We start from the raw sequence: 10,316 nt of genomic DNA, 5'->3' as shown, positions 1-10,316 counted from the left end.
AAGGGCATTATTGTTCATGTATACAAAAAGAACGATTTAAGCAACCCAAGTAATAACCGTGGGATTACATTAGTAAGTTGTTTTGCAAAGATTTTTTACCGGAATATTAAATAAAAGAGTAACTGACTGGGCAGAAAATAATGATATACTGAGCGATTCTCAATTTGGATTTCGTAGGGGTCTACTACAGATGCAATTTTTATATTAAATGCAATTGTGCAAAAACTGTTACATGATAAGAAAATATTGTACTGCTCTTTTATTGACATGAAACGTGCTTTTTATAGTGTCAGTTTACATAGCCTCTGGCTAAAGCTTTTAGAGAAGGAATTGATGGGAAAATGCTTAGAATCGTTAAGAATATGTATGCAAATGTGAAATCATGTGTAAAAAATGTAGCTCGTAGTCTGATTACTTTGATTGTGTGGTTTGCCTTAAACAAGGGGAAATGATGTCCCCGATTTTATTCGCACTTTTCGTCGATGATCTTGAGCTATTTTTAGAAGATAGTCCTGTAAGCGGACTTACCTTAAATGATATCACTGTTATACTAATGTTATTTGCCGACGATATGGTAATTATTGGCAATACTGTTGATGAATTACAAAAAAAGCTTAAATTTGTTGCATGTTTATTGTTTGAAATGGGACTAGAAGTTAACAAAGCAAAGACAACGATAATGGTATTTCGGAAAAGGGGCAATTTACGTGAAAATGGCAATACATATGGCAATACATATCTTGAAACAGTTGATGAGTTTAATTACCTTGGAACAGTTTTTAACTACACCGGTCTTTTGTTCTAAACCAAGAATAGCAGGGAAAGGTCTAAAGGCTCTTTATGTACTTATAAATAATACAAAGCATTACAATTTTAAGTCTAGCGTTCTTTGTCAATTGTTTGACGCCTCTGTTGGGGTCACGTTGAATCATGGGTCTGAGATAATGGGGATTTTCAAAATCAAAAGAGATCGAGCGAATTTATCTAAAATTTTGTAAATATATTCCAGGTGTTAAAACGAGTTCATGCAACATGGCCGTTTGCGGTGAAATAGGTCGATACCCTTTATACGTCAATCGATATGCTAGGATTATAAGATTTTGGTGTAAAACTATTTCTACCGACAACATTATCACAAAGGAATTATAAAGTGACATGTTAGGAAATCTTGAGTATCGTAAAAACTGGGCCAATAAGGTAAAATCGTTGTTAGATATTATGGTTTTCTCATATGTGTGGTTCAATCCAAACTCAGTTAATTTGAAAAACTTTCAAATTATGTTTAAGAATAGAGTGCTCGATGTGTTAAAGCAATCATGGTATGAACGGATAAGCAATAGTAGTACTCTATGCCCATATAAACTCATTAAGGAACATTTGGAAATTGAACTTTATCTAGTTTATTTACCAAAGAAACTAAGAATGTTTTTGTCTAAGCTAAGACTGTCATCTCATAAACTGCATATAGAAACCGGCCGATATGGCCGAAATCGAATAGATAGAGCCCAACGTTATTGTTCTGTTTGTAACACTAATGATTTAGAAGATGAATATCATTTAATCATAATATGTCCTGTATATCATGACATCAGAAAAAAATGATTAAAATATATTATATTAAAAACCCAAGTATGTACAAGTTTATCGAACTAATGTTAACAAAAAACGTAAGCATACTAAGTAGATTGGGTAAATTTATAAATCAAGCATTCATGTTAAGAAATTCTTGAATAAATAACATCGTTTAGATTTTTCAAGTATTATGATATTTGTAAATAGCCTCCCATAATACTTCATTACTCTATTTAATATATATCTCACAGTTTGATTTTGATGTGTATCTTTTTTTTCCTTTTTTGATACATTATTTTATTTTGTTCTTTAATATAACTCACTAATTCTTTTCTCTTTTCTTTGTATTTAGGCCAGGAATCGTTGTGACCATACTAAATATTTATATGTGTGTTTAGACTGAAATAAACTGTCTGTGTTAGGCCGTTTATCAATTGTAACAACTCGGCCATCTCCGGCAAGCTTCGAGATAGACCATATCTTTATAGTAGCCGAGGAGTTCCGATTGGCCGTTTATATGACGTGATTTACCATCGGTGGAAATCTTGCTATTGAGGTATTGTCCGGACGCGTTTATATGGGAAGTACATCAGGAATATAAATAATTCATTTTTGCAATATGAATGCCATATGTACTATTTCAAATCAATGTATAACAATTTATATATTAATCATAAAAAACAACATAACATTGCATATTTTATTACCTTTATTCCATTCAAAGTTGATATTTTCATCAAACAATTATTCTGTTCCCTTTGGTATTGTGTTAAAATAAGATTCCTATCTTTGATTTTCCGTCCCTATACATGTACATTATATGTTAATGTTGTGCGGAAGGTGTTACATTATTGACACGGCATTGAGGCTAATGGTTAATTGAAAATCGTTTTGCTATGGTGTTGTTGTTGCGCCGACGTCGGTCCAATGCTATGGTGATGGTCAGTGTGAGAATAGAAGCGGCCATCACGAGGGAGCGTACGTTCTAACATTGCGTCAGGTCTTAAATTTATGTGAGGAAGCGCGGGATAATTTGGGTGACGTAGATTGGCGCGATAGCTTTAGGATGAACCACCAGACGCCCACCTTTCTTTGCTTAGAATTTAATGAACGTTTTGTGAAAAGTAATCTTGTCCGGTAGCCTGTAGCCATCGACCATTAGAGTATCAAAGCTTTGTTTAATTTAGCTAGAAATGCCAAATATACAACTATTGCAGAAGTGTTTGGCGGACTAGTATCAAAAGAACAACGGCGCGTGCAATCATTTGAAGCAAGTCTCCATCTGACGTATATTGCGCTGCTCCCAGGCCAGGCATTGGATGATGTTGTCTTTGATGTATATTGGACTTTTCATGATGCATATGCCAAATAAACGGAACACCTATTCCAATTTATGGATATAGATTACTACAGCTGGAAATGTTGGTACTCGATTATAATGAAAGCCGTTTGTGACAATCTCGAAGTTATCATGATTTAAACATCGGTTGACCAGGATAAGTAAACGACACGAAGATTGACAAAGTTGGGTCTCGAATTATTTCAAAGACGTAGGGTTTAGAATCACTCTTGAATTAAGTAGAAATTAGTATCGCAACGCTTTGGCACGATAACCTAAAATACCATTCAAAACTTCGTGCTCGACGTATTACTGACCAATCACATGACACCTTACCTTAACATCAATTAATTGTGCTTTATACATTTAAGTGTGTATTAATTGTATGATTAATGGATATTTATTGTGAAAGGAATATAAATCAATATTTAAATGGACTCGTATATTTTCATTGGGCATGTTTTTTTAACATTGTTGAAATGGTGTTTCTACTTTGATGAAAAAACAGCAACTGGCAGATTTGGGCAGAATTTCGTAAATTCAAGACTAAAACAATTCATTTTTTATTTGCGTAAAATAGGGCATGTTCTGTCATAATTCTTAATAATTATTAGCTGCGTGAAGTTAGCTAAACATACGACATTGGACATTGGACATTCAAAATCGAATGTCGTGCTGGCACGACATTGGACATTGGACATTCAAAAGTGAAAGTCGTGCTAGCACGACATTGGACATTGGACATTCAAAATCGAATGTTGTGCTGGCACGACATTGGACATTGGACATTCAAAAATGAAAGTCGTGCTAGCACGACATTGGACATTGGACATTCAAAATCGAATGTTGTGCTGGCACGACATTGGACATTGGACATTCAAAGGTAAAGTCGTGCTAGCACGACATTGGACATTGGACATTCAAAATCGAATGTTGTGCTGGCACGACATTGGACATTGGACATTCAAAAGTGAAAGTCGTGCTAGCACGACATTGGACATTCAAAATCGAATGTTGTGCTGGCACGACATTGGACATTGGACATTCAAAAACGATTGTCGTGCCGGCACGACATTGGACATTGGACATTCATAACCGAATGTTGTGCTGGCACGACATTGGACATTGGACATTCAAAATCGAATGTTGTGCTAGCACGACATTGGACATTGGACATTCAAAATCGAATGTTGTGCTGGCACGACATTGGACATTGGACATTCAAAAACGATTGTCGTGCTAGCACGACATTGGACATTGGACATTCAAAATCGAATGTTGTGCTGGCACGACATTGGACATTGGACATTCAAAAGTGAAAGTCGTGCTAGCACGACATTGGACATTGGACATTCAAAATCGAATGTTGTGCTGGCACGACATTGGACATTGGACATTCAAAAGTGAAAGTCGTGCTAGCACGACATTGGACATTGGACATTCAAAATCGAATGTTGTGCTTGGACGACATTGGACATTGGACATTCAAAAGTGAAAGTCGTGCTAGCAGTTAGCACATTCAAATCAATGTATGACATGTTTTATGAATGAATGTTGTTTTTTTTCCGACTTTAAATTAATTTTGATGGCATGCAATATTCGGATTTTTTGTTTGTTTGAGATATTGTCTTGAAATTATTTGAAAAGGGTCAGAGATCACAAAGCAATGAACCATTATAAAATTTATCAACACCAACAGAGCATTGTCATGACGATTCCATCGCAATATTTGAAACTTAAGCATGATTCAGATATATATGATGTCACATATGCAGAGAAAGATTCAAATCAATATACTTATGAATGGTCGTGGATTATATGTAGACAAACAGTGATAATGCTTTCAAAATGGCATATATTTAATAAGCTTAATTGTTTACACACCACTGCTACACATCTAGTACCATTTATAAAGGAAGTGAAGATAATTATATCCACAGTATATAATGACATATGGAAAATATAGACATGCATTGATGATTCTTACAAGTATAAATGTAATCGTCCGTACATCTTTTTTATCTGGTTTTACGTAAACACAAAAAAATATTGTCAATGAGTCGATAAAGTAACCTATTCCTGCCTGTCGACTTGTTTTTTTATCGACTCAGTTAGTCGAACATGCTACGTCGTCTTCATTTGGTAAAGTTTATATGAAATAATTGTGTTCGATAAACCTTTTTGATATTTATAAGACGACAGAATTACACAAAGCGTTTTATAATCAATCGCATCGACATTAAAGAATTCAAAATGACGTCTTCATCACATACGACATAAGTTCTTATAGGTTTTACAGAATATACAATTTATACATGTAAAATGTGACACCAGAGCCATTGGAAATGGCATCTTGGGCAGAACTGACAATGGTTGAAAGGGTTGAAAGGAAACAAAGCGCAAATAATTATATAAACCCAACAAATGTGCACTTCAGTGTGTGTTTATCTACAGAGCTTTAGAATAATTATATTACATTAATGAATGTGTCTGCATTTACATGGGAATATGTATGTATATCAATCGAAAGGATTGTTTTAATACAACTCTCAATAACAATGTTGCGGACTTTCAAATACAAGTTTCTTTGTTAAATATGTGTTAGGTACCTCAAATGTATAATATTGTCGGACATGGATGTGACTTAAGGCAACATACACACAGCTAAACTTGTCAATGCATAAACCATTGGCGATAATGCTACATTTTGATGCATGGGGATCCCATATAATTTTGGTATTATTTTAAAGGGTACTCCTGACAGATAATTAATGAGTAAAAATGACCTATGTCCAACAATTATTATTTGTATACTGGTTGTCGTTTCATTATATTTTTTCTCTTAATATTTACCACTTCCATTGGATGCCTAAATAATATTTGGTCACTATGAATAGACAGATATACGTTATTATAAACCATATTTTAAAAAATAAAAGCCAAGTTGAATGTCGTTATTTAACACAATAATTTGAATGGACAAATTAGAATTGCAGCCTTATCACCAGTCCAAGATTTCGGATATATATATATCTGCCACCTCAGAAAAGTACATTCAAACATTTGTCCATGCGTGAAATTCTTATCATCCCAACGGGCAAAGATAAACAAGTACCCGTATGGAACTCTTTTTTATTGCCTTCACTTTGCTGCATCCAGAACTATTTAAAGAACGATTTGACTATTCACATAATCTGAATCACTGCGCGAATATCTATGACAACCAGGAGTTGTCATATATCTATGCGCACATTATTTTTACTACGCACAAAAAAGTTCCAGCGATAAAATACATTTTTACATTATTTTGTTTAACTGCGGTGAGAGAGAAAAACATCTACCATAGTCGCTCGTGTAAGATAGGTTCATACCAACCCTCGCACAGGGTGTTCTGCGGAAGCAGGTAAACCTCGTTTCCGCAAAAGACCCTACGCTCGGGTTGGGCTGAACCCATCTTACACTCTCGGCCATGGAAGATACTAATAGGCTACATAATGTGATTCTTGAGAAATAAATAAACTTGAGTGCTTCTACACTTGACAAAAATAGCGTGAGACGGTGTCCAAGTGTGCAGGTCGTGTGGTAATGGACCTAGCTTTCCGACCAGCCCGTCATACCACACGTTTCCAAAGGTTTCTGATTGAAGTACTGCACAATAGTGCGTCTCTCTGTGCATCGTGATTCCTGCAAGTTGATATATTTTGTTCTGACACTTAATTGTTGCGTGATTCAGCACTTGTTCCAATGAAACGAAACTCATTTGAATGTCCAATGTCCAATGCGTGCTAGCACGACTTTCACTTTTGAATGTCCAATGTCCAATGTCGTGCCAGCACAACATTCGGTTATGAATGTCCAATGTCCAATGTCGTGCCGGCACGACAATCGTTTTTGAATGTCTAATGTCCAATGTCGTGCCAGCACAACATTCGATTTTGAATGTGCAATGTCCAATGTCGTGCTAGCACGACTTTCACTTTTGAATGTCCAATGTCCAATGTCGTGCCAGCACAACATTCGATTTTGAATGTCCAATGTCCAATGTCGTGCTAGCACGACTTTCACTTTTGAATGTCCAATGTCCAATGTAGTGCCAGCACAACATTCGATTTTGAATGTCCAATGTCCAATGTCGTGCTAGCACAACATTCGATTTTGAATGTCCAATGTCCAATGTCGTGCTAGCACGACTTTCACTTTTGAATGTCCAATGTCCAATGTCCAATGCGTGCTAGCACGACTTTCACTTTTGAATGTCCAATGTCCAATGTCGTGCCATCACAACATTCGATTTTGAATGTCCAATGTCCAATGTCGTGCTAGCACGACTTTCACTTTTGAATGTCCAAAGTCCAATGTCGTTGAAAGCACAACATTCGATTTTGAATGTCCAATGTCGTGCTAGCACGACTTTCACTTTTGAATGTCCAATGTCGTGCCAGCACAACATTCGATTTTGAATGTCCAATGTCCAATGTCGTGCTAGCACGACTTTCACTTTTGAATGTCCAATGTCCAATGTCGTGCCAGCACAACATTCGATTTTGAATGTCCAATGTCGTGCCAGCACAACATTCGATTTTGAATGTCCAATGTCCAATGTCGTGCTAGCACGACTTTCACTTTTGAATGTCCAATGTCGTGCCAGCACAACATTCGGTTATGAATGTCCAATGTCCAATGTCGTGCCGGCTCGACAATCGATTTTGAATGTCTAATGTCCAATGTCGTGCCAGCACAACATTCGATTTTGAATGTCCAATGTCCAATGTCGTGCTAGTACGACTTTCACTTTTGAATGTCCAATGTCCAATGTCGTGCCAGCACAACATTCGATTTTGAATGTTCAATGTCCAATGTCGTGCTAGCACGACTTTCACTTTTGAATGTCCAATGTCCAATGTCGTGCCAGCACAACATTCGATTTTGAATGTCCAATGTCCAATGTCGTGCTAGCACGACATTCACTTTTGAATGTCCAATGTCCAATGTCGTGCCAGCACAACATTCGATTTTGAATGTCCAATGTCCAATGTCGTGCTAGCACGACTTTCACTTTTGAATGTCCAATGTCCAATGTCGTGCCAGCACAACATTCGGTTATGAATGTCCAATGTCCAATGTCGTGCCGGCACGACAATCGTTTTTGAATGTCTAATGTCCAATGTCGTGCCAGCACAACATTCGATTTTGAATGTGCAATGTCCAATGTCGTGCTAGCACGACTTTCACTTTTGAATGTCCAATGTCCAATGTCGTGCCAGCACAACATTCGATTTTGAATGTTCAATGTCCAATGTCGTGCTAGCACGACTTTCACTTTTGAATGTCCAATGTCCAATGTAGTGCCAGCACAACATTCGATTTTGAATGTCCAATGTCCAATGTCGTGCTAGCACAACATTCGATTTTGAATGTCCAATGTCCAATGTCGTGCTAGCACGACTTTCACTTTTGAATGTCCAATGTCCAATGTCGTGCCAGCACAACATTCGATTTTGAATGTCCAATGTCCAATGTCGTGCCAGCACAACATTCGATTTTGAATGTCCAATGTCCAATGTCGTATGTTTAGCTAACTTCACACAGCTATAATTGTTAACAATAAAGCTGTACTTTGATAATGTTTTATCAATGTAGCAAGCATTGTGTTTCATTTTCACACGAAAGTATTTCGTTTGATGTCTGGCATTTTTGGAATTGAATGAGTCCCTTTAAAGCACTTAATAAATCATTTGATTTTGACGATCTTCACTACCTTTTTTGACGCATTTAGGTCACCAGCAGTATTACAAATTTCCATCTTCGTCATAGGAAATGTTGAACAGTTGAGCTGGATTCCGTCATGACCTTAGTGCTTAGATCTCATGGCCAGTCTGATCAGCATGGGCGAAAGATGGACGGCCGTGTAACCCAGCGTGAGCTGCATGCAACTAATGCCCTATGTCTTATCATCTTGCCTTTCATCTATTTCCAGCCGTTAACATACTAGCTTCCTAACCATGTCTTCAGGGCTCTAGCTTTCGTTTTCAGTTCCAGTTTCCGCCGCTCAATGTCTATACTGTTATCGTCGGCCTTGCAATTATTATCTGCACATTTGTTCATTACGGTGGACAGGGCAACATCTAGTTTGCCTTTACGCCCTTCTTTCCTGGAAACTTTGTGGCGAATTTCTTCTTCGATGAAGAAGGTTAGCAAAACATTTATCCGCGGCATCGACTCCCTTTTATACGTATTTCTCTTCTTTAATGGTAGTTTATGGTCATAATTGCAAACCCCAGCATAAGAAGAGCTGTCCTCTTTCGTATCAGCTGGTAGCTTTTCGGGTAAGCAACTGATTGCGTCCACTTGTACCAAGATGTCGCTGTTGCTGTTTTCCCGTCCTGCCTCTGTGTCAATGTCTCAATGACGTTGGCGCGCGGTCTGATGTTGGACGGTTGACCTTATTCAGGCGTTTGGAAAACACATCCGCGAGTCACTGACCCTGCCATTTCCGCTCTTCATCAAACTGTCTATAATTCTCCTGTACTTCCTTGTTAGTGTTTTACCCTGACATTGCAGATGTTCGATTCTTTGTCATTATCGCTAGCACAGAACCATGCTTCTCGTTTTTCGGCATCATGCACACATTAAATGGTTTAGTTTAACTTATTTTACAACGATGCGGATTTTCGAGAAAACAACGATCATTACGAAAATACACCATGATACGCGAGACTAAGATCTTTTGTCGTGCGGAATTGGCTGAATACTCGGAGGAAACTAACTTGTCTTGGTAACCACCGACCACCAACTCTCATAAATCAGACCGGGAATCGAACCTGGTAGGCTTTTGTGGGAAGTAAGTGCGAAATAAGTGCACTAACAACTGCACGAGGCTTATGAATACATTATTGAAGCGTGCATGTTATATAATCACAGAACATTGACTTGACAGAAACATCTATAACTAAGAATTTTGAAAAATGGTCATTTAATGTGGGCTCATGGAGAGACGGTTAACAACCTCTCGGTCCGTGTGTTGGGCTCAATACCGAGGCGTTATCCTTTCAGTCATGTTCACACTTACGAATCAAATAACCTTTTTGGCTTCTCTTTATGCAAACATACATAATTTTGACTAGAAAATAGAAATAATCAGCAAAATCTACCAAATTTAAAATGTCAGTATCAAAGTTTATATCGAATTTGCGTGCCTTTAATGCCTGAGAGAAATAAGCTCATTGAATAAAACATGAAGAGCACAATTGTGAAACATAGGCTCGTGGAAAAACAAAAATGCAAAAATATATCGTGAAGGGTGTGCTTCGATATTTGTTGAATTCGATCACAAGATCACACAATGCTAAGATAATTACATGTAATTGTGATAATAGTTATCGAAATAATTGTGAAACATGTGATT

This window comes from Mya arenaria, chromosome 3, assembly GCF_026914265.1.
Source record: "Mya arenaria isolate MELC-2E11 chromosome 3, ASM2691426v1".
NCBI classification, from domain to species: domain Eukaryota; kingdom Metazoa; phylum Mollusca; class Bivalvia; order Myida; family Myidae; genus Mya; species Mya arenaria.
Note: the sequence above shows the minus strand (reverse complement) of the source record.